The sequence below is a fragment of the Callorhinus ursinus genome, unplaced genomic scaffold (assembly GCF_003265705.2).
Source record: "Callorhinus ursinus isolate GAN/ISIS: 27379988/994484 unplaced genomic scaffold, GSC_fseal_2.0 scaffold28, whole genome shotgun sequence".
Taxonomy (NCBI): Eukaryota; Metazoa; Chordata; class Mammalia; order Carnivora; family Otariidae; genus Callorhinus; species Callorhinus ursinus.
Window position 1 is genome coordinate 2,939,007 of NW_027397090.1, and position 22,057 is coordinate 2,961,063.

Sequence of the window (22,057 nt, forward strand, 5' to 3'; positions counted from 1 at the left end):
ATTTCTACCTCAATCATATGAACTATTTCAATGCAAGTTTTTTCCCCCTTCGTACAGCAATTATATAGTTGTATTTTGTTGGAAAAACAATTGAATTAGAATCCTATCCATGATAAGAATAGTGCTCTCAAGATAGCGCACCTTTATAAGGAATCAGTGCTATATTGTAGTGTGAAGCTGTTCCATTGGCATCTCCTTTCCAGGTAGGCAAATGAATAACATTTCATAGTGTTTGCTTTTCACCCTTTTGCTCCCAGATCTTCAAATGTAGATTTGTCACTGTAATTCATTCTCCATCTGTGGATGGGTAGTTCTAAATTGACCTCATTGTATTGACAAGAACATGTTTGTTTTTGTACCCTGTGCTGGTCCTTTTGCAAAGCAAGAAAATTCAAGTGTTCATAGACATAAAAATATCATCAGCTCTTTACTAAAGAAAAATCATCTTCCTATTAGTCCAAATTAACCTTATCTTTCTGATTAAAACAACAACAACAGCAACAAAATCCCAGACCTTCACAAAGAATGGGCTTCTGAATGTTCAGGTGGATAGCTGGTATAAATTTTAGTTTTTTCATCTAAGACTAAAGATCTAAGTATGTCTGAGTGTTTACTTTTTGGGTTCATCCAATACTGCTGAAAGGGACTTTGGCATCAGACTGATGTAGTTTAATTTCAAGCTCTTATTGCTTACTTGCTTACCTCATATGAGAAAAAATTGAGGATAATAATAGAACCTCACATTTAATGTTGTTTTGAGGATTACATAAGATACTGGTCCTAAGAGGGCACGTGCTGCATGGAGCACTGGGTGTTATGCACAAACAATGAATCATGGAACACTACACCAAAAACTAATGATGTGATGTATGGTGATGAACATAACAATAAAAAATTTTAAAAAAAAGATACTGGTCCTAAAATGCACACAGTGAATGCTTAACAAATGTTAGTCAACCGTTGCTTACTCAGATGTTTTATGGGATGGGTTGCTGTTGTATTTGGGCTTACTGATCACTACTTTGTATTTGGAAAGGTGAAAGTGTGCCTTTTCAAATCTTGATCTACATGCTCCCGAGATGACTTGGGTCTGTCATGTCATCTGAAGAGTCTGGGGTGTTCTTCCTCATTGAATCCCCTGTCTTTCTCTCATTGAATTCATCAACTAGGAGCAGAGCTTTGAGAACACCACTTCTCTGCTCAAAAAATTCCCATGGCAGCTTGGAACTGACCCCCTTAAAGCACAAACTGCTTGGCATTCAAAAGGCCGTCCCCAATTGGGTCCCTGCTCTACCCTTCTAGATCTGTCACGTTCTCTTTGCTGTCACCAAATGGGGTCAGTTGCATGCTTTTCCTAATACGTAACTGTGTCCCCCCCCGTCTTTACTCATATGGTTTATTCTGTCTGAAGTGGACAGAGCCCTTTACTTCTAACAAACCTACCCAATCTTCAGGGGAGGTCTGGCTTCACAGTTCCCTCTGTAAAACCTTGTCTTATCTCTTCTGCTTGGAATCACCTCACTCCTTGAAACATCTAGAACATGCTGTTTATGCTTCATTGTGCAACCATCATACCTGACTTTTCTTATTAATATGTAAACTTTATGAAAGCAGGGACCATTTCTTACCCATTTTTATTTGCCACAGTACTTAGCTCAGTCAAATCAATGCTTCCCAAACTCTGTGAAGAAAAACCAGCCTTAAAAAAAATTGCAATCTGCTGCTAGGTATTTACCCAAAGGACACAAAAATACATATTCAAAGAGGTACATGCATCCTGATGTTTATAGCAGCATTATAAACAATAGCCAAACTATGGAGAGAGCCCAAATGTCCATCAACTGATGAATGGATAAGGAAGATGTGGTATATATATTTAAGGAGTATTACTTAGTCATCAAAAAGAATGAAATCTTGCCATTTACAACACCATGGATGAAGCTAGAGTGTATTATGCTAAGTGAAATAAGTCAGTCAGAGAAAGACAAATACCATATGATCTCACTCATATGTGGAATTTAAAAAAGAAAACAGATGAGCATATGGGAAGGGGTAAAAGAAAGAAAGGAGAGAGGGAAACATTAAGCTGTTAATCAGTTAATTAACTGTTACAGTTTTAAGTGTTCTCTAACGATAGGGAACAAACTGAGGGTTGATGGAGAGAGGTGGAAGGAAGATGGGCTAGATCAGTGGTGGGTATTAAGCAGGGCACTTATCATGATGAGCACTGGGTATTGTATATACGTGATGAATCACTGAATTCTACTCCAGAAACCAATATTACACTGTATGTTAACTACCTAAAATTTAAATAAAAAGAAAAATATTGCAATCTGTTGCAGACTAGGATGTTTGTAAAATATCATAAAAATGAATTATTAGAAAAATGAAATAAAAACCAGACTTACAAAATACAATCCTAAATAGATCATTATTATAGTCAATAGGCACATAAGTACTCTCTCCAAGTGCTATAAATGTATTTAAAAACCGAATTTCTGTACTTTTCTTACCTCCCACTAGTAAGTACATGGACTATGAGATAATAGAAAAAATATATATATTGGTCTCTGCTGCACAGAGCTCCTAAAACACTTGTAATTTCCTAATGATAAGAGCACGAGGAGCATCTTTTGTTCTAATATTTGGTCTTTGATCTTGTTTCCTGACATAGGGGTCCTAAAACCCTTATAACTTCCTGGGAGTTTGGAGTGTCTTTTTTTTTTTTAATTCATTTATTTGAGACAGAGAGAAAGAGAGAGAGAAAGCGAGTAGGGGAGGGGCAGAGGGGAGAGAAAGTCTCAAGCAGATTCCCCGCTGAGTGTGGAGCCTGACACAGAACTTGATCTTGACCCTGAGATCATGACGTGAGCCAAAACCAAGATTTGGACGCTTAAGCAGTTGAGCAACCCAGGCACTCCAGGAGTGTCTTTTGTTTTAATGAGGTGACTCTGGGTGGGCACATGGATGGCTCCTGGATGGGGACTTGTTACCAAAAGACCCAGCCATGATTAGAAGCTTGGAATTTTCACCTCCTTCCCCCCATTCTCCAGTGAGGGGACAGGAGTTGGAAGTGGAGTTAATGATTGATCATGCCTACATAATGAAGCCTCCATAAAAGTCCCAGAAGCATGGGGTTTGTGGGGGGAGCTTCCAGGTTGGTGAACACATGCACCTGCTGGGAGAGTGACACACCCCAGCTCCACCAGGACAGAAGCTCCTGCACTCAGGACCCTCCCAGACCTTGCACTGGGACATATTCTTCATCTGGATGCTTATCTGTATCTTTTATCATACTCTTTAAATAAGGAGAAACTGGTAAACATAAGTGTTTGCCTGCGTTCTGTGAGCCACTCTAGCAAATTAATCAAACCCAAGGAGGGGGTTGTGGGAACCTCAGGTTTAAAGCTGCCGGGTCAGAAGTACGGGGAGCAACCTGGACATGAAGTGGAGGGCAGTCTTGTGGGACTTAGTCCTTGTCCTGTGGGATCAGATGCTAACTCTAAGTAGAGTGTCAGAAGGGAGTTGAATTTTAGGACATCTAGCTGGTATCACAGAACATTCCTTGGTGGGGGAAAACACACACACTTCTGGTGTCAGAAATATTGTGAGTGTGGTAGTCATGTTAGAGTAAAGGAGACACACAGGAGAAAAACTGAGTTTCTCCAACTTAGGCTGGCATAAGTCCACAGGCCCCACACTGAGTAGCATGACTATACACAACCGCCCTGGATACAGGTTCGTTAGATAAGTCAATCCATGGAATAGGCAATGTTTTATAACAAATTTCCTCCTGTGTTTTTCAACTATTGTTGGTCTCAGGTTCCATTCTTTAAGAATATAGGACAATTAATTATTGATAAACTGTGATGAAATTTGCCCACATTGACTTGATGATTTCTGACTCTTACATTGATGCATTTAAACAAGCAAACCCAGATATGATTTTTTCTTTGAAAGGATAAAGGTGGAATGGGAAAATTGTTCCATGCCAGAAATTCAGAGATACTCCCTATTGAAGAAAAAATGAAAACTCTCATCTAGGCTTAGTGTTCTGCCTTAAATCATTTAATTTCAAGAAATATCTTTTAAATTGAAGAAGTATACATCACACAATTTACATGGTTAGTCCGGAATTACACTGAAAGTTCATTAAATCGCATCTAGGGAATTTAAGTGAATTCAAGTAAGTAAATTAAATGCTGAGTTAATTAAGTTGTTAATTAGTTAATTAACTGTTATAGTTTTAAGTGATGCCATTAACAAACTGACATAAATTTCAGTTTTACTTTCCTATATTTAGAAGGCCTTCATGGAACTGTAAAAGCTTGAGGGCCTAATTCTTTCCACAGAGTTTTGAACCAAATACTAACATATTTATAATAAGATTTTTATTATTTAGGGTTGAAGGCATTTTAAAACAATTTGTCTAATTGCCTTTTTTTTTGCTTTTGTAAATCAGAAGATACTCTCTTCATTTGCTTTTTCTTCTATAAAATAGAATATCTAAGTGAAATAAAGATGAAAATACAGTGCATAACCAGTTTGGTGTATACCACCACATTTTTTTAAAAAAAGTAAGCTCTATGGCCAATGTGGGGCTTGAACTCATGACCCAAGATGAAGAGTTGCATGCTCTACCAACTGAGCCAGCCAGGTGCTCCACATTTCTGTTTGCTTTGGTTTATGGGGCACGAAAGTTTCAGAAAGGTAGATTCCAGTTATGTGCTATAAAACAAACCACCCCAAAACTTGGTGGCTTAACATAATAACAATCATTTTTATAGTCCACAGATCTGCAAATGGAGCAGGGCTGCATGGGGACAGCTCATCTGTCCTGCCAAGGACTGGATGTTCCATTTCCAAGAAGGTTGATTCACATGGCTGGCAAGCTGGTGCTGGGAGCTCAGCTAGGGCTGTCTTCTGGAACCTTGGTTCCTCTCCTCATGGGTCTCTCCCCAGGGTTGTTTGGCCTTCATCACAGCATGGTGGCAGGCTTCAAAGAGTGAGTTCTAAGAGGCCTTGATAGAAGTTGAAAGTCTTCTTATGACCTAGCCTCAGAAATCCCAGAACATCACTTGTGGCAGTATTATGTTGGTCAGCCCAGATTCAAGGAGAAGGGGATTACTCCATATTTTACTGGGAAAAGTACCAAAGATACAAAGGAGTAATTCCGTTCAGTAACTTAAGGAGGACGTGTAAAATCACATAGTAGTTTTTGGATACTGGAAAAGGTGGAGATTTAAATTTTTCAGGGACACCTGGCTGGCTCAGTCGGTAGAATGTGTGACTCTTGATCTTAGGGTTGTGACTTTAAGCCCCACATTGGGTGTGGAGCCTGCTTAAAAAAAAAAAGAACTTTAGGGGATGTGGGTGGGGGGATGAGTTAAATAGGTGATGGGGATTAAGGAGTATCCTTGTGGTGATGAGCACCAGGTGTTGTATGGAAGTGTTGAATCACTATATTGTACACCTGAAACTAATATTACACTGTATTTCAACTAACTGGAATTTAAATAAAAACTTAAGAAAATAAAATTCTCTTTTCATCTTTAAAAAATAATAGGGTCGCCTGGGCGGCATGGTTGGTTAAGCATCTGACTCTTGGTCTTGGCTCAGGTCATGATCTTGGGTTCATGGGGTTGAGCCCCACGTTGAGCTCCACACTCGGTGTAGCGTCTGCTTAAGACTCTCCCTCTTCCAAAAAAAAAAAAAAAAAGACTTTCCCTGTTCCTCTGCCCCTCCCCTCTGTACTCTCTCTCTCTAAAATAATCTTAAAAAAATAAAATAAAAATAATAAAATAATAAAAGTTTTCCTCAGTTAGGGCTACCCCACAATTAGCTGAATATTATGAGCAATACGTGAGCAGATAATATAGTAGAAGGCACAGTAGTTCTGGACAGAATATCTGGGTTTCTACTGTTAAGATTCTATTGTTTTATCTGAGAGATTTTGAGAAAGTTACTTAACCTTTCTGAGACTCTGTTTTCTGGTATTTAAAAGAAGGATAAAAATATTGACACTATTGATGTATATATCCCAGGGCAGGGAGAAGCTCAAATGGGTTGCTGTATAGAAAGAATGTATTTTAGATGGAAAAGCAAATTAAATATGTATTTCTGGACATTCTTATTGCCAGAATATACCTATTATATTATCTTCCTCATACACGTCTGTTGTTAATTAGTTTATACTGCATTTTTATCTATTTGTGTATCAGTAACCCAGAATTCTTGCCCTACTGTGTTCACTGGGAATTAAGATTGCATGACCTCGGGCAATTTGCTTATACATCGGGAGGGGGCAATTCCTATAACCAGAAATATAAGAAAAGGGGCATTTCCCCACCATTGGAAGTTTGGACTTTGGGATGGGGAGGTATAGGCACCTTACCTAATATGGATGTAGTACCTGAAAGAGTGGTGCTAGATTGGGGCTCATGTGAGTTTTTGTATCCATCAGACTGTAAATCTGGGAGCATGAGCCATGGCACAAAAGGGTGTCAGTGGTTGCTAAGTGGTTGGCATTAGTGGTGGTGACCATGGTTTTGGCCCAACAGAAGCTAAAATGATCTCAACTGGTCCTACTGAGGGTTTGTCATTAGTGACAATGCCAGGCAATTGGGCATCTGAGAGAAGCAAGCATTAGAGATGAGGAAAGTAGAAGAAAGAATTGATTAAAACTCTCCTAGAGGATTATGGTTGGAGACGCTTGATGAATTGCACTTTGATGCCCAAAAAGAGAGCACAAGACAATCCAGTGTCTTTCTCATGAAGGTAAAACTAAGTGGAGTGTCTGGGCCAGCTACAGGGAAGGAATGTGCCTGTGGGTTGGGGCTTGTTCAAGCATTAACTTAACAGAATTAAGGAAGCCATAGACATTCCTCTAAAATTTCTCCAGGCCTTTCTTTCACACCTTGATCAGTGTTGTGCATCTCATCTCCTTTGCTAGGCATGACCTCCTTTAGGGCAGCCCCCCCACCCCTAACAAAGTCAGGGCTTATAAAATGTTCAGTGAATTGTATTTCCAAATGAGTCTAAGATACACTGTAGCAAATATTGGATTGGATACTGAAGAATAGAGACCTTATTGTACCCTTATAATAAGTATTGGCTTCCTTAAAGATCAGAAAAGAGAAACTGGAGGCAGACCACTCTGGATAGTCCAGTTGGCTACTTTTTGCTGCCTGGCTAGAACATCTAGTGCTCTCAGATGCAACTGATTGGCAAAAACTGGTGAGATTGGGCTTTACTTCTAAAAGCTTCTAAAAGCTCACAACCACAGAATTAAGTGTGCACAGTATGTACTTCGTAGAAATGGAATTCTGCTCATGGTGGCAGCATCCACGTGAACTGGAGATGGCACCCAAGACTAATGTCCTGCATAGTGTGTGGGTAGAAATGGGTATAGAGAGTGAATAAAACAAATATTCTACATGGTGCTTAACATGTATGTGGAGCGACTTTTCTAAAGCAGGAGATCAATAAATACAAAACAATATACAGTAAATTCCCTGTTCTCTGGACAGTCAGGACAAATAATGAGGTTTTTAGAATGTCCTGTGAGGACTCTATTTTATGGGAAGCACTGTTGATTGTCTATTCAATATCTATTCTTTCTTTCTTCCTCAGTAAAAGAACTCAGAATTGTTGGATCTTGCCACGTGCCTAGCTGTAAGATGATATTTTATTCATAGATAGCTAAGGGCACAAATAATAAGCATCCAGAGGTCACTAGAGGGGGACTTTCCAAGGACCTTTTTCTGAAGGTGCAGAGTTGGCTAGAAAGCACAGCTTTTGTGCCAACTCCTTCATTTTCCTTCATCCTGCCTAGAATGCTAGGTGGAGTTGCAGCAGCCATCTTGGGACCATGAGGCAAACCTGAGGATGGAAATCACAATTAAGTTACTGAAGCAGAAAGAAAGAGCCTGTGCTCCAGATGACCATGGAGTGGCCATGCCAGCCCTAGACTGTCTACTATTATTTTTAGTTTCTGGTAATAGAGGCCAAGAGAAGTTCTTTCTTCAGGGTATTGAATGCAATGAAATTATTTAAACAGTATAGAGATAATGAACTTATTTTATGTATATTTTTAACCTTTCCTTGTTCCAGAAATGATTAAAGCTGGATTACAAGGGTTCCTAAATTACGGGATAGCACAAACTAATGTCAAAAGACAAAAAAAAAAAAAAGTGAAGATATCAACAAGAAGTTCCTGAACATACTTTAATCTTTTGTTCCCTTCATTTTATAATTCAAAATTACATCAGAATCTTAAAAAAAGATTTATTTATTTATTTGAGAGAGAGAAAGAGAGAGACAGAGTAGGAGTGGGGGGGGGGAGAGGGAGAGAATCTCCAAGCAGACTCTCCACTGAACATGGAGCCCAACACGGGGTTCAATCCCACCACCCATGAGATCATGACCTGAGCTGAAACCAAGAGTTGGTCGCTCAACTCAAAGTTATTTCAGGATCTTTAATGACTTATGACCATAATTATGGACATCATATGTTGGAAATTCTGGTTAGTAGAGAGTCCTGTTTAATTGAATGCCACTGGGGAGGTCTCAGGGTAGCATAATGGAGACTTCTAACTGGCTATCACTGGCTCGACTCATTACAGTAACTAATACCTTCCAGTTCTCTGTAAAACATATCCATGCATGCTCCCTATAGCTGGTTGAGTAGCATCCTGTCCAGTAATCACTTGTGCTTTTTCCCAAATCTCTCTGTACCAATTGCACTTGTTACAATAATTGTATAATTTAATGAAATATGTGATTTTGTAACTATAAGGGGAAAAGAAAAGAGTTGTTACTCTGAAAACTAAGTCAAATGCTTGGAAAGACTATAGAGATGAATTTTGCATAATATTGTAAATTTGGGATTAGGTGTGGGGAAGCCAATTGTAACTGGGGGAAAAAGTCAGTCAAAAATCTTCTGATTGCTTTGGGACAATCTTCAAGCGAGAGTGCAATATGAAAAAAAAAATCCATGGAGAGCTCCTAAAGAGCAGACCCAGGAGCAAAAAAGACAGCTTTACATCCAAAATTGGTTAATACATATATATTTAAGTGTTTTAATTGAAAAGAAGGTGTTTAAGGTGTATATATATATATATATTTTTTTTTTAATAATTCTCCATTCTGTCAGACATGTTAAGTACCTTATTCTGTTAAGATGGATAGGAGTACTTCTGCTGTGTGTACAGAATTCACATAGTGCAGGCATGTTAAATAAATGGATGAAAATCCAGGGGGGATTAAGCAGTGATTAAATGTACCAGGTGGCAAATAAGTGATGGTGGCATTCCTATTTCTATGTTATCCTGTGCTCTTGGAGGCAGACATTACTAATCAATCACAGTCTTCTGTAATCAATCACCAGTCAAGCCAATCTCCAACTGGTTCCTTTTCGATGTTGAACACCAAGAAGCTACTACCAGTTAATCAGTTGGCCCATGACATTAAATCTGTCTGTCAACCCTGGCTTAGAGTAGAATAGTGCAGTAGGCATAGCTCATGGATTGGCATGTCACCTGAGGCTCTGCAGGTTGGAAATGGTCAGGAAGATAAGCCAGGGGGATCTGGGTGGACATCCACCGTCCATAGATTGCTAGGATCCATCTGGCCAACCTCCTTCTTCTAGGCAGTGTCCCCTTCCTCTTCATTCCATCAGTGCTTCTTTCAGAACTGCACGCTAGTCAAAGAGAGGGCAAATTCTGTTGGGATGTACCTCAGAATCACTGTGGCTGAGTTACTCCTAGCAGCTTGGTGTGATAGCTTGACCCTGGCAACAGAATGTCCAGATTTGACCCTGACATCTCCACTTCTTAGCTATGACTGAGGCAAGTTAACCTCTTCAACTTTCTGTTATCAATAATAGGTTTATAAGGACTAAATGTGATGATGCATGGAAGGCGTAAAAGACTGGTTCCAGCATCTTCAAACTGTCCATATAGTAAGGTTTTGTAAGCATGAGTCCGTGAGCTCTTTGAAATCCTATGCACCTTATGCTCAGGCTCCATGATTTTCATCAAATTCTCAAAGGAGTCTGGGACTAAAACAAAAGTAAACCAAAACAAGAAATACCTAAGGCTTTCTTGTTTAGAGCCATGCTTATCAAATTTTAATGGATCACCTGAAGATCTTGTTAAAATGCTAATTCTAATTTAATAGGTCCCAAGTGGGGCCTGTGGCTGTGTAGTCTTGACAAGCTCCCTGTTGATGGTGATGCTGCTCACCCATGGACCACACTTTGAATAGCGAAGGTCTAAAGTGCCCACCCCTTTATTTCCTTCTTCTGCTGAGAGGCCCTATAACATGATTATTAAAAGCATGAGCTCTGGGGCCAGACAGCCTGGGTTTGCTTTACTGTCTTGACCTTTACTAATTCTATAACCTTGTCAAGCTGCTGAATTTCTCTCTGCCTCAGTTTCTTCACCTGTAAAATGGGGGAAATAACAGTACTTCCACAATAGGGTTGATATGAAGATTAAATGAGATAAAGAGTTTATAACAGTGCCTAAAGCATAATATGTGTTATTCTTAGTTGATTTATCGCCCTGTGAGTACACTCTCTGTTGCTACCGCCACATGCTTAGCTGTCTCAGATGACCTAGCGTTCTCTGGATTGTGTCATGCCCAAAGTAATGCCTCCCACCAATGATATAGGGGTCAAATAAAATTGTAAAACATAAAATATCCCTCTCTTGGTGGGGGGAGTTAGATATAACAGGAAACACTTGTTTAGTTCACTTTTTTACAAGCTAATTTGATCACAGAATTCGGAACGGCTTTTTCCATCTGACTCCTAATTCACGTGCATAAGAGCTGGTATCATAAGGTAACAATCATGGGAGGGTGTTTCTGAAGAGTGGCAGATGAAAGCAGGGTCACTCTGCAATGTAGGTGCTATTGCACAGAGAGGAAGTGGCTCCTCCAGGTCACCTGCAGTGGAGGAGAAGCTTTGAATCAGTACCATCCACCAGCTGAGTGCCCACCCTAGAGCGCATACCTCTACGAGGGCCTGGGCACTCCAGCACATTCACTCTGTCCTGCCTTTGCCTCTGCCACAGGCATGCAGGTCTTTGGCTCACACATGAACAAGTGCCACCGAGACAGGAGGGGTTGGGACGAGGAAGACTTTCTCATCCAGTGCTACACTCGTGTCATAATTAGCCTTGTCCTGTCAGCGTAATATCTTTGGCAGAGCATGCAGAGACATTGATTCCTCTCTGTAACCCTGCCTTTTGGATCTAGATTTTTGTTCTTTAAAGGAAATACAAGTTTGTGGCTAAACAATGAAGATGGTATCTGTTCTTTTTCCTCTTTTAAAAAAAATGAGTCTGAGTATATTCAGTTGAAAGAACAGATTACATTTTATGATTTAACTAGTACAGCATTTTTTTTTTTTTAGGGAGAGCATGAGCGGGGGCAGGGGGAGGGGCAGAGGGAGAGGGAGACAGAATCCTCAAGCAGGTTCCACACTCAGTGTGGAGCCTGACTCGGGGCTTGATCCCACAACCTGGGGATCACGACCTGAACCAAAATCAAGAGTCTAACGCTTAACCAACTGAGCCACCCAGGCAAGCCCAGAATTTTTTTGTAAATCAACTTCATTGATGTACAATTTACAATAGAAAGTGCATTCACTTAAAATGTATAATTTAATGAGTTTTGACAAACATGTGTGACTGTGTAACCAATGCCACAATCAAGGTATAGAACATTTCTATCATACCAAATGGTTTGCTTATGTCCATTTGAAGTTTCTCCTGCTCCAGGTAACCAAACTGATTTGATTTCTGTCATCATTGATGCACCTCTTCTGGAAATAGAGATTTCATGTAAGTGGAATCTTATGAATGAACTATTTTCTGTCTGGCTTGTTTTCCTCAGCATAATGTTTTGGAGAGTCATTATTTTTGTTTTATGTATCACTCCTATCAGTAGCAGAACCTTTTTATTTTTTTTAAAACTTTCTTTTAACTCTGCTAAAATGTCAACCATTATGCATATATTATAAATTAATAATACATGCACCTTGAAATATATTTTTATTTTTTTTTAACATAGGTCAACTCATAGGTTAGGAATATCACTGTGTTAGAATTTTTGAACAGCTATGAATATTTTGCAGTTGTGAGGTATAGTGGATAGCCTGTGGTCACAGACTGACCCTGTGCTGTGGTATAGTGGATAGCCTGTGGTCACAGCACTGGCCCCGTCACTGACTTTGTGAATTTGACCAAGATCTGTCACCCATTAGGGCTCAGCTTGCCCATTTGTACTAGTCTTTTTTCTTTTTTTAAACAATTAATTAACATAGAATATATTATTAGTTTCAGAGATAGAGTTTAGTGATTCATCAGTTGCATATAATGCCCAGGGCTCATTCTATCACATGCCCTCCTTAATGCCCATCACCCAGTTACCCCATCTCCCCCACCGACCTCCCCTCCAGCAACTCTCAGTTTGTTCCCTAGAGTTAAGAGTCTCTTGTGGTTTCTCTCCCTCTCTGATTTCATCTTATTTTATTTTTCCCTCCCTTCCCCTATGTTCCTCAGTTTTGTTTCTTAAATTCCACATAGGAGTGAGATCATACGGTATTTGTCTTTCTCTGACTGACTAGTATCAGTTACCAGTCTTTGCCGGTTCCTGAGGCCCATTGGGGGCCTGACACACGTGTTGTCTCGGGATGGTCACTGAGCTGTGGAGCCAGCAGAGGGAGTAGGAGTCAACAAAGGAATTGCAGAGCTCAGCCCCCATCTAGAAGCCTCTGTGATGCATGCTGTCCTCTGTACAGTGGCTGCGCTGTTCCAGAGCACAGCAAATCCTGTGGTGGGCCAATTTTTAAAGTGACTGGCGACTCCTGATATCATTTTTCAAACTATTTTTTTTTTAAGATTTTATTTATTTATTTGAGAGAGAGAGAGAGAGATAGCGAGAGCAGGAACACAAGCAGGGGGAGTGGGAGAGGGAGAAGCAGGCCTCCCGCTGAGCAGGGAGCCCGATGTGGGGCTCGATCCCAGGACCCTGGGACCATGACCTGAGCCGAAGGCAGACGCTTAACGACTGAGCCACCCAGGCGCCCCTCATTTTTCAAACTTATTTCTCTGATTAGGTGACAAGTGTGTTCTTTTTTTTTTAATATAAAAGGGGTATAAACAAATCTCTGTGCAGTCTTATCAACAAATAAAATAGATTCACATTCAAATTTATTTAAATTAACCTTTTAGTGCTTATTACCTTAGAGAAGAATTGTAAAAAAAAAAACAAAAAAACACCCCAAAGTATTATAGGAGCCCCTTTAGAGTTTACTTTTCAAGGCAAAAACAAAGTTAAATTGAGCCATTCAAAATACAGTTTATAGAATTATCAAAAATGAAATATTTTATAACATACCATTATCTGAAAATAGTCTTGAGGTTTTAAAAGCAGCTGACTGATTTTACTCTGAGGCCAGATCTGTATAAACACAGTTAAATGGACATTTCATGCCATAAAATTTCCTGCATCTACCACCCCTGCACTTTCAGTCACAAAATTATTTCTGTTCTCCATTCACTTTTGCTTCTATGAACATAACTGCTGTTGCATGAAATCTTTATAGTCTTATATTTGCTCTCCAGTTCCTCTCTTCACAATATGAAACAAACAAAAACCAGACAGTGGAATTAGGTTGGCCGTGACATGCTGGGAAACACCCTGTAGGCTTTTATACCCCTTGGCCACCTTTCTCCCACTACAAAATATTGTTCTGAAATAACTACTTCGGGGTACCTGGGTGGCTCAGTTGGTTAAGTGTCCAGTTCTTGGTTTCAGCTCAGGTCATGATCTCAGGGTCGTGAGATCGAGCCCCATGGTGGGTTCCATGATGATCGTGGAGTCTACTTGAGATTGTCTCTCTCCTTCTCCCTGTGCCCCTCCTCCTTCTCTCTGTCTCAAAAAACAAAAAACAAAAAACAAAAAAAAACAAAAAAAACAAAAAAAACCTAAACTAATTTGGTGAAAAATTTTGTAATTTCAAATGAACTTGGCAATGTGACATATGCAAATGAGAAATTTAAATATGTTATAACTGGCATTTTTCTGGTGAAACGAGGGGAGTAATGAAAAGGCAAGTTTGAAAGCAGGCTCTTGCAGAGACTCTGGGGAGGAGCAGAAGGAAAGGCTGAGGCGAGCGAGGAAAATAAAGTGAGGGATGGAAATGAAGGAAGGCCTGTGTGTGGAGGCAGAGATGATCTGTGTCTGCATCTTGTGTCAGAAAACCTGTTTTACTTGTCAAAAAGGTACCTGCCAAAACTCTCTGGAAAAGATGAATCTGATGTTATTTTTTTTAAAGATTTTTTTTATTTGAGAGAGAGAGAGAGAGAGCGCACAAGAGAGCTTGAGCAGGGGAGGGCGAGAGGGAGAGGATCTCAAGCAGACTCTGCTGAGTGCAGAGCCTGACATGGGGCTTGATCTCACAACCCTGAGATCATGACCTGAGCTGAAATCAAGAGCCTGACACTCAACTGATGGGCTACTCAGGTGCCCCGAATCTGATGTTATTTTGATTATTCTGTACCACAGAGAAAGAAGGAAGCATCCCCGTTATTTTATTAGGCTTGTATGACACTGATCTAAAACCTGACCAATGGGTGCCTGGGTGGCTCAGTTGGTTGGGCGACTGCCTTCGGCTCAGGTCATGATCCTGGAGTTCCGGGATTGAGTCCCGCATCAGGCTCCCTGCTCAGCGGGGAGTCAGCTTCTCCCTCTGACCCTCCCCCCTCTCATGCTCTCTCTATCTCATTACCTCTCTCAAATAAATAAATAAAATCTTTAAAAAAAAAAACAAAATAAAACCTGACCAAGATAGCACAAGAAAGGAAACCACAGACTAACCTCACTTATAATTTTTGATGCAAAATCCTAATAAAATACCAGCAAATGGATTCCAGCAGTGCACTAGGAGAAAATACACCATAACCAAAGACATTTATTCTAAATGTTCGTGGTAGTTCAATATTATGAAGTCTATAAACATAATCACGTTAAAATGCAGAGAAGGGTGTGATGTAGAGCTGGCTGGGCTGTTTTAGGACAAAACGACAGGGCCAGAAAGCAGATCATGGGTTGCCAGAGGATGGGACTGGGGAATGTTTGATTACAAAGGAGCAACACAAGGGAAATTTAGGGGTGACAGAACTATTCTGTATCTTGAACCTGCCTCTGTGCAATCAACAGGACATTACATCCAAAAAAGTGAATGTTATTGTAGATAAAAACAAATATTTAAAAATAAATTTCAAAAAATGAAAACAAAACAAAAATTCCCCCTATCACATAGCCGATAAAGCCAATGATTGACTAGGTAAGGTGTAGTGACTGTAATACATCCAGTTTTCTCAGCTATAAAATGGAGCTCATACTAATACTTACCTCCCAGGGTTGTTCCAAGATTTGGCTTAGCACAACATCTGTCACAAAGTGCATCCTCAAGAAATGTTAATCATTGTTAGTAACAAAATATAGCCATTAAGCACACAAACTCTGGAGCAAGAAAGCCTGAGTTCAAATTCTTGTTCATCCCCTTAATAATTATGCAGCCTTGGGTAAGTCATTTTGCTTCTGTGCCTCTGTGTTCTCTTATTTTTTAAAATTTAGATAAGCATTACTGTGAGAGTTCACTGAGTTTACTGCAGTGGAGTACCTAGAAGTGGGGAGTGGGGGAGAGAAACTCCTGAGGCTCCTGTGAGTTCAGAAGGGAAGGGAAGTGAGCTGTGTATGGTTGTGTGTGCGTTTGTATGTGTGTGTAGGGGTGGTTGGTGTTGGTCTCTATGTTATATAAATGAGTTGTATAGATAAGGTACATGGAAAAAAAGACAAGAGAAGAGAGTTTCCACCTGTGGCAGAGATATGGGTATAAATGCTGAGACAGAAGCACAGGTGGATTCTCCAGAGACCAAGGGAGCTGAAAGAGAGATGTGAACTTGGTTCCATGTTGGCCTGGTGTCAAAGGTAGGACGAATTTGCATTAAAAGAGTGTGAAAATTTACTCAGGCAAAGTAGGTCATCAGAAAAGAGAGTTAAATAGAGAGCCTCAGAGCCTCTGTTTAATGACTTAAATCTCTAACCAGCTACTTGAATAAAGAGGGGGTTTCTTATGGGGCGCTTGGGTGGCTCAGTTGGTTGAGTGGCTGCCTTCGGCTCAGGTCATGATCCCAGGGTCCTGGGATCGAGCACCACATCGGGCTCCCTGCTCAGTGGGAAGCCTGCTTCTCCCTCTCCCTCTTCCTCCCCCCGGCTTGTGTTCGTGCTCTCTCTCTCAAATAAATAAAATCCTTAAAAAAAAAAAAGGGGGTTTCTCTGTGTTTGTGTGACCATTGTCATTGCTGTGGCCACTCATGTTGACTCCAGTGGACTGTGCGTCACCTACAAGTAAGAGGGGGCTGGTCAGCAAACGTCCCTTGCCTCAGTGACTCTGAGTAGACCATTTTCACTGGTGGGCTGGTGGTGGTCACGTGGAGCTGGGAGCCCCTGCTTGGAAGTGAGTCACTGGCCTCACTACTAAGGCTCACACAAGTCCCAAGAAAATAGGGAAGAGAATAAGATTTAATGAAATGAGAACATTTTTATCAATATGATAAGGGGAAAAAGCAAAATATAAAACTCTGTATGTGCATCTAATTTGGTTACACATATGCATAGAAAAATGGCCAGAATGAAACATTAAAACAGTAAATAGTTGTCTCCGAGTGAGGATTACAGATGACTTCTCTTCTTTGTATCTTATATCTTTTCTATTGTCTACAATAAAAATGTTTTACTTTTGCAATTAGAGAAGAGGAATGGGCCGCAATTACCTTAGAAGGAAAGAGGTTCCCTGTCCCTGTTCACAGCCTACCTGTTGTTCAGCAACACATTTTTCGCTACTTTTTATGTACAGGGCAATAACAATTTAATTGCTGGCTCCCTTCTCTAATCTCCAGGTGAAGCTCAAAGCTTCCCAATCTTATTTCCATTCCACAGAAGAGGAGCTCTGATGTGGGGCAAAGACATACTGGGGTCCTTAGAAACTCACCACGAGCCATAGTGGTTGGAGTTTGGGTGGGAGTGGGGAAGACATCCAAAGCTCCTTCTTTCTGCGACAAGCAGCTGCTTTAGCTTCACTTCCTGTTACTTCTCTTGCTTTCCTTTCTCTCAGCTGCTATATAAACATGGGATTGGTATTTTTGCTGGGGCTGCCATAAAAAAGCACCACAGACGGGGTGGCCAAAACAACAGAAATTTCTTTTTTCACAATTCTGGAGGCTACAGGTGTCTGAGATCAAGGTGTCAGCAGGGCTTGTTTCTCCTGAGGCCTCTCGCCTTGGCTTGCAGATGACCGTCTTCCCCCCACCATCTTCACGTGGTTTTCCTTCTGTGTGAGTGTGTCCTAACCTGCTCTTCTTTTAAGGACACTAGTCTCATTAGATTTGGGCCTATGCCAAATGAACTCATTTCACCTTAATTACCTCTTTAAAGACCGTATCTCCAAATACAGTCAGTTGGAGATTCTTGGGAGGAGACTACAACATATGGATTTTGGAGGACACAGTTCAGCCCATAACAGGGTTGAAGTGATTTCTTTCGTTGGGGACTGTGCTGCCACTCAGGGAAAGTCAGGAGAGAACCCAGGGCAGGATGCCAAAAAAAAGAAGCCAGTTTTAACTTCTTGGGTTTTGTATAGCCCACCAGGTTAAGAAACCAGAGAGGAATGCACACGTTTTCATTTGTCCAGAGTGTCTGTGTCTGTTCTGGGCACCTCACCCTCTTAAATCTGTGGCTGTATTGAGGCCACTCGAAGATTTGAAATGTTGGTTGTCTCCTCCTTGGGGACATAAAAAATATATCATTCTGTTGAACTTATCACCAAATTATTGGATGTTTGTATAAAAGCAAAGCAAATCTGAGATCAGAGATGTTAGAATATTGTTCAGCAAATGACGGGGGGTGCGGGGGTGAGCTGGTAAAAGAGTGATATACTCTGGTCATGTTACCCTTGAAAGCTTGGTTAACATTGTCATTCTCTGTTAAAAAACAAGAAGAAGCCTTCCGAGCAGCTCATATAAAATTTTAAGGCATTAAAATGAGAGAGTTTATCTGTCTCTTCTGCCCAAGTGATAAACAACCATGAATGTACTCTGATCTCTTCCCCAAGATGAATCCTGAAAGTTTTGCAGTATGGAACTGATTTTCACTGACCTAGGAAAGAAACAGGTCTGCCTTTGCCCAGCCAGCAGATGGTGCCATTTTTCTAGGAAATGGAACCAGAATTAGTTTGAACTGCCATTCGGCCATCAATGTGCGAGCTCACAGCGTATTTCCATAGATGTTTTTATATAACCAGTTTCTCTTCTATGAAATTTACTCATCTTAACTGCAGTTAAACAAGCTGAAATCTTCAGGCTTAAGTGTAAATGAAACCTTTATTTTTTAAACACAGGGATAATTAGAAAAAAAAATCTGAGCACCTTCTTCCAGATGTATATTTTAGAATTATATGCTCTCTCCTCCTCCTGCTCACTCACCCATCTTGCTCCAACACACGAACTGGCTTCGTTTGTACTCATTTTTCTTTCTGAAAGACTCTCTTACAGTCTTTCACTGTTATATATAGTGGTTGGTTTACTGAATTCTATAGTAAAATTATAACTTTTGAGGAATGAGTAGTTCTGAATAGCTACTTTAATATAATACATAATTAATAAATTTAATTTAATAGCTACTTTTAGTAATATGTAGCTGAGTATTTACCTTATTATTATTATTAATTTTACTAGAAATATGTGGTCCTTTTTAATCAGCTATTGATTGTATAATAAAATAAAGTGGCACCTAATTTAAGCATTTAAAATAATTCATTGAAAGATAACCTACAATGCAGTATGTTAAGCCTAATTGTCAAAACAACACCTCTTTTTTTCCAAGAAAGAAAAAAACAAAAGTATGATCAAAATTATGACCAACAATTTGGGTTCATTTCGACATTAAAGATGATTTTGTAGGCATACCAGCAGGCAAAATGTTGAAAAATCAATGACTGGATTTAGAAATAATGGTAAATTAAAAAGGGCAGCTATACATTTCAGGGTTAATGTCTGAAATTAAAGAAAAATATCCACCACTCATCACAATGATCTTTTAATAACTAATTTTTTTAACATTAAGATTGCTGTTTTAGGGAATTACCTTTCTCTGAACATTTAATTAAATGTTAAATTTTTTAAATAACTTACACAGAGAAATAAGTTTTGTGATCTGTACAAATTAAAGGATACATGAATATAAGCACCCTTCCCTGCCAAAGCTCAAATTTGCTATGGTCTCAGCAGAAAATAAACAATTTATAGGTTAAACAGAATTTATAGCATTACAAAAGTTTCCAGAACCTTTCTTTTCATCATTTTTTTCTAAGAGCAAAGATCAAAATGACAAATTGAATGACCAGAATGTAAAAAATATTTGTGCAAAACTTTTGTGTTAATTGTCCTTACCATTTAATAGAGGTAAAACCTAAGAACACACAATGACAATGTTGAAGAAAAACTACACTGAAAGGAACTCTATTTTAGATTTCAAACAACACGGGTCATACTATCTCTAAACACTGAGAGAAAACATGGCACCATGAGCAGTGGGAGCAACACATGACTCGGGGATTCTGCCAGCAAAGGTGGCTGACATTGGAATATGCTGAAGTTTCTCTCCACACTAGCCAGCTGTCTTAAATGACTGGAAACTATTGTAGGGCTTAAAACTCACTTCAGTGTCTTATTCTTGAAATTTGCAGATCATAAATGAAATATTTACAAAAGTCCTCTCCCCCTACCTCAAGGAATGTTTCTTGTGTCACGGGAAATCCTTCAAAGAATTGAATCATAGACTCTCTGGATTTACCTACACTGATCCATTTAGCTGGAATTTGAAGCTCTTCTTCAATAAATCAAATGTAATTTTTTGCATTAACAGGTAGTTCTTTAAATGTCCTTGCATTTGATATAGCTGTGTTTCAACCTGGGAGAGTCTTATTTTGAACTTCAACTTTATTTAAGGCTTCTTGGTTTGCTGGGAAATTTCACCATCTAACTTACAAGCAACTCCAACTTTGATTTCCATAAACATGTCCAAAATATCCAATTTGGCAAGTGCCAACGCAGGAAATCCATTAATCATATGAGCATATTTGAGGAAAATGTGGTCCAGCCAGCCACACCTTCTTTTCCTGTCAGTGGTTACCCCAAACTCTCCACCTCTTGTTTGTAATAATTCTCCAATTTCATTGTCTTACTCTGTAGGGAAGGCACCAAAGCCAACTTGATTTGTGTAAGCTTTTACGATCCCATCACTTCTCCAACATTTTGAGGGGGTATACCCAACCAGGTACAGACACCTCCAACTGGACAGTTTGAAGATGTTACAAAAGGGTAAGTTCCAAAATTAATATCTAGTAGTGCTGCATTGGCACTTTCTACCAAGATTTTCTGTGGTGCTCCATCTAGGGCCTCAGAGAGGAAGTAAACCCCGTCTCTCACCATTGGTTTAATCCTTTCCATATAGCCCTTGAGTTTTTGTAATTCACTTTCAATGTCAATTTCCAAAGTGGGACATATGATTTGTATTAGTTAGTCAGAACTTTGAACCTTTCAGAGAAGCCATCAAAGTCAGAAACAAGATCACACATCTGCAGTCCACTCCCAGTAGCTTTGGAAGAAAAAACTGGGCCAATACCTTTTGTGGTACCCCAATTTTTTCCTGCCTGTTCTTGTCTATGTTGCTCCTGGAGACCATCAGGTGCTTGATGAAAATTGAATACAATATGAGCACTGTCAGATAGGATAAGCCTTTCTTCCCAGCCTTCCAGACCTTTTCCTTTTTTCTCTGCTTCCTCAAATAATCTGGGAAGATGAGCTATCACACTATTTCCAATGAATATGGTAACATTTGGATGAATTATTCCACAATGTCCAGTATGGTCACCGAGTTCCCCCGGGGCCACACCCCAGGTTGGCCACAATCCTGGTTGGATATGGAAGATGCCACAGGATTGGTCTCAGCCTGGTGGCTCCAGTGACATGAGGAGAGCCTGAAGGAGATGCAGGCAATGAGGACTGCACGAACTGAACTGATCTGTGGCCACCAGCCACATGCAGAGGAAGAAGGAGCCAGAGGCCAGCCCGACTATTTACCTTCTTAACTATAAACACTTTTCTTCAAAATTTTCAATGAAAAGTTTCAAATATACAGAATACTTGAAAGACCAACACATAAGCATCATATGCCGTACCTATCACCTAGATTCAACCATTATTAACATGAGATAGATTCAATAGTTAGTAACATTATCATTTTCCTTAATGTATAAATATGTGTGTGTGGATAATATATATATGGAAGTTGGTTACAGACATTATGACACATGAGCCCTAATATTCAGCATACAACTCTTTAGAATGAAAACATTCTTCTAACTACTAAACCATAATCACACCTAAGAATATGAGCAATAATTTCAGTATTATCTAATATCGAGTCCCTAGTCAAAATTTCCTAGTTATCACCCGTATATCATTTTATTTATTATTTAATTATTTTAAGTAATCACCACCCCCAACATGGGACTAGAGCTCACCACCCGGAGATCAAGACTCACCCGCTCCAAGGACTGAGCTAGTTAGGCGCCCCATCCCCATATATCTTTTGTAGTTGATTTTGTTTAACTGGATCCAATCAAGGTTCAGATGTTTTTGGTTGTTTTGTTTGTTCACTCACCTCTACTTAAGACAGTGATTTTTTTTTTATTTTAAAGATTTTTATTTATTCATTAGAGAGAGAGAGCAAGAGAGGGAACACAAGCAGGAGGAGTGGGAGAGGGAGAAGCAGGCCTCCCGCCGAGCAGGGAGCCCGATGTGGGACTCTATCCCAGGACCCTGGGATCACGACCTGAGCTGAAGGCAGACACTTAATGACTGAGCCACCCAGGTGCCCCCCCCCTTTTTTTAAACAGACCAGGCCTGTTATTTAGAATGTC

At 39.9% G+C, this 22,057-nt stretch overlaps 1 pseudogene; it reads right to left on the reverse strand.

Annotated features, from left to right (window-relative positions):
• Positions 1–22,057, reverse strand: part of LOC112838573 (adenylosuccinate synthetase isozyme 2-like) — a 34,458-nt pseudogene that overhangs the window by 5,424 nt on the left and 6,977 nt on the right.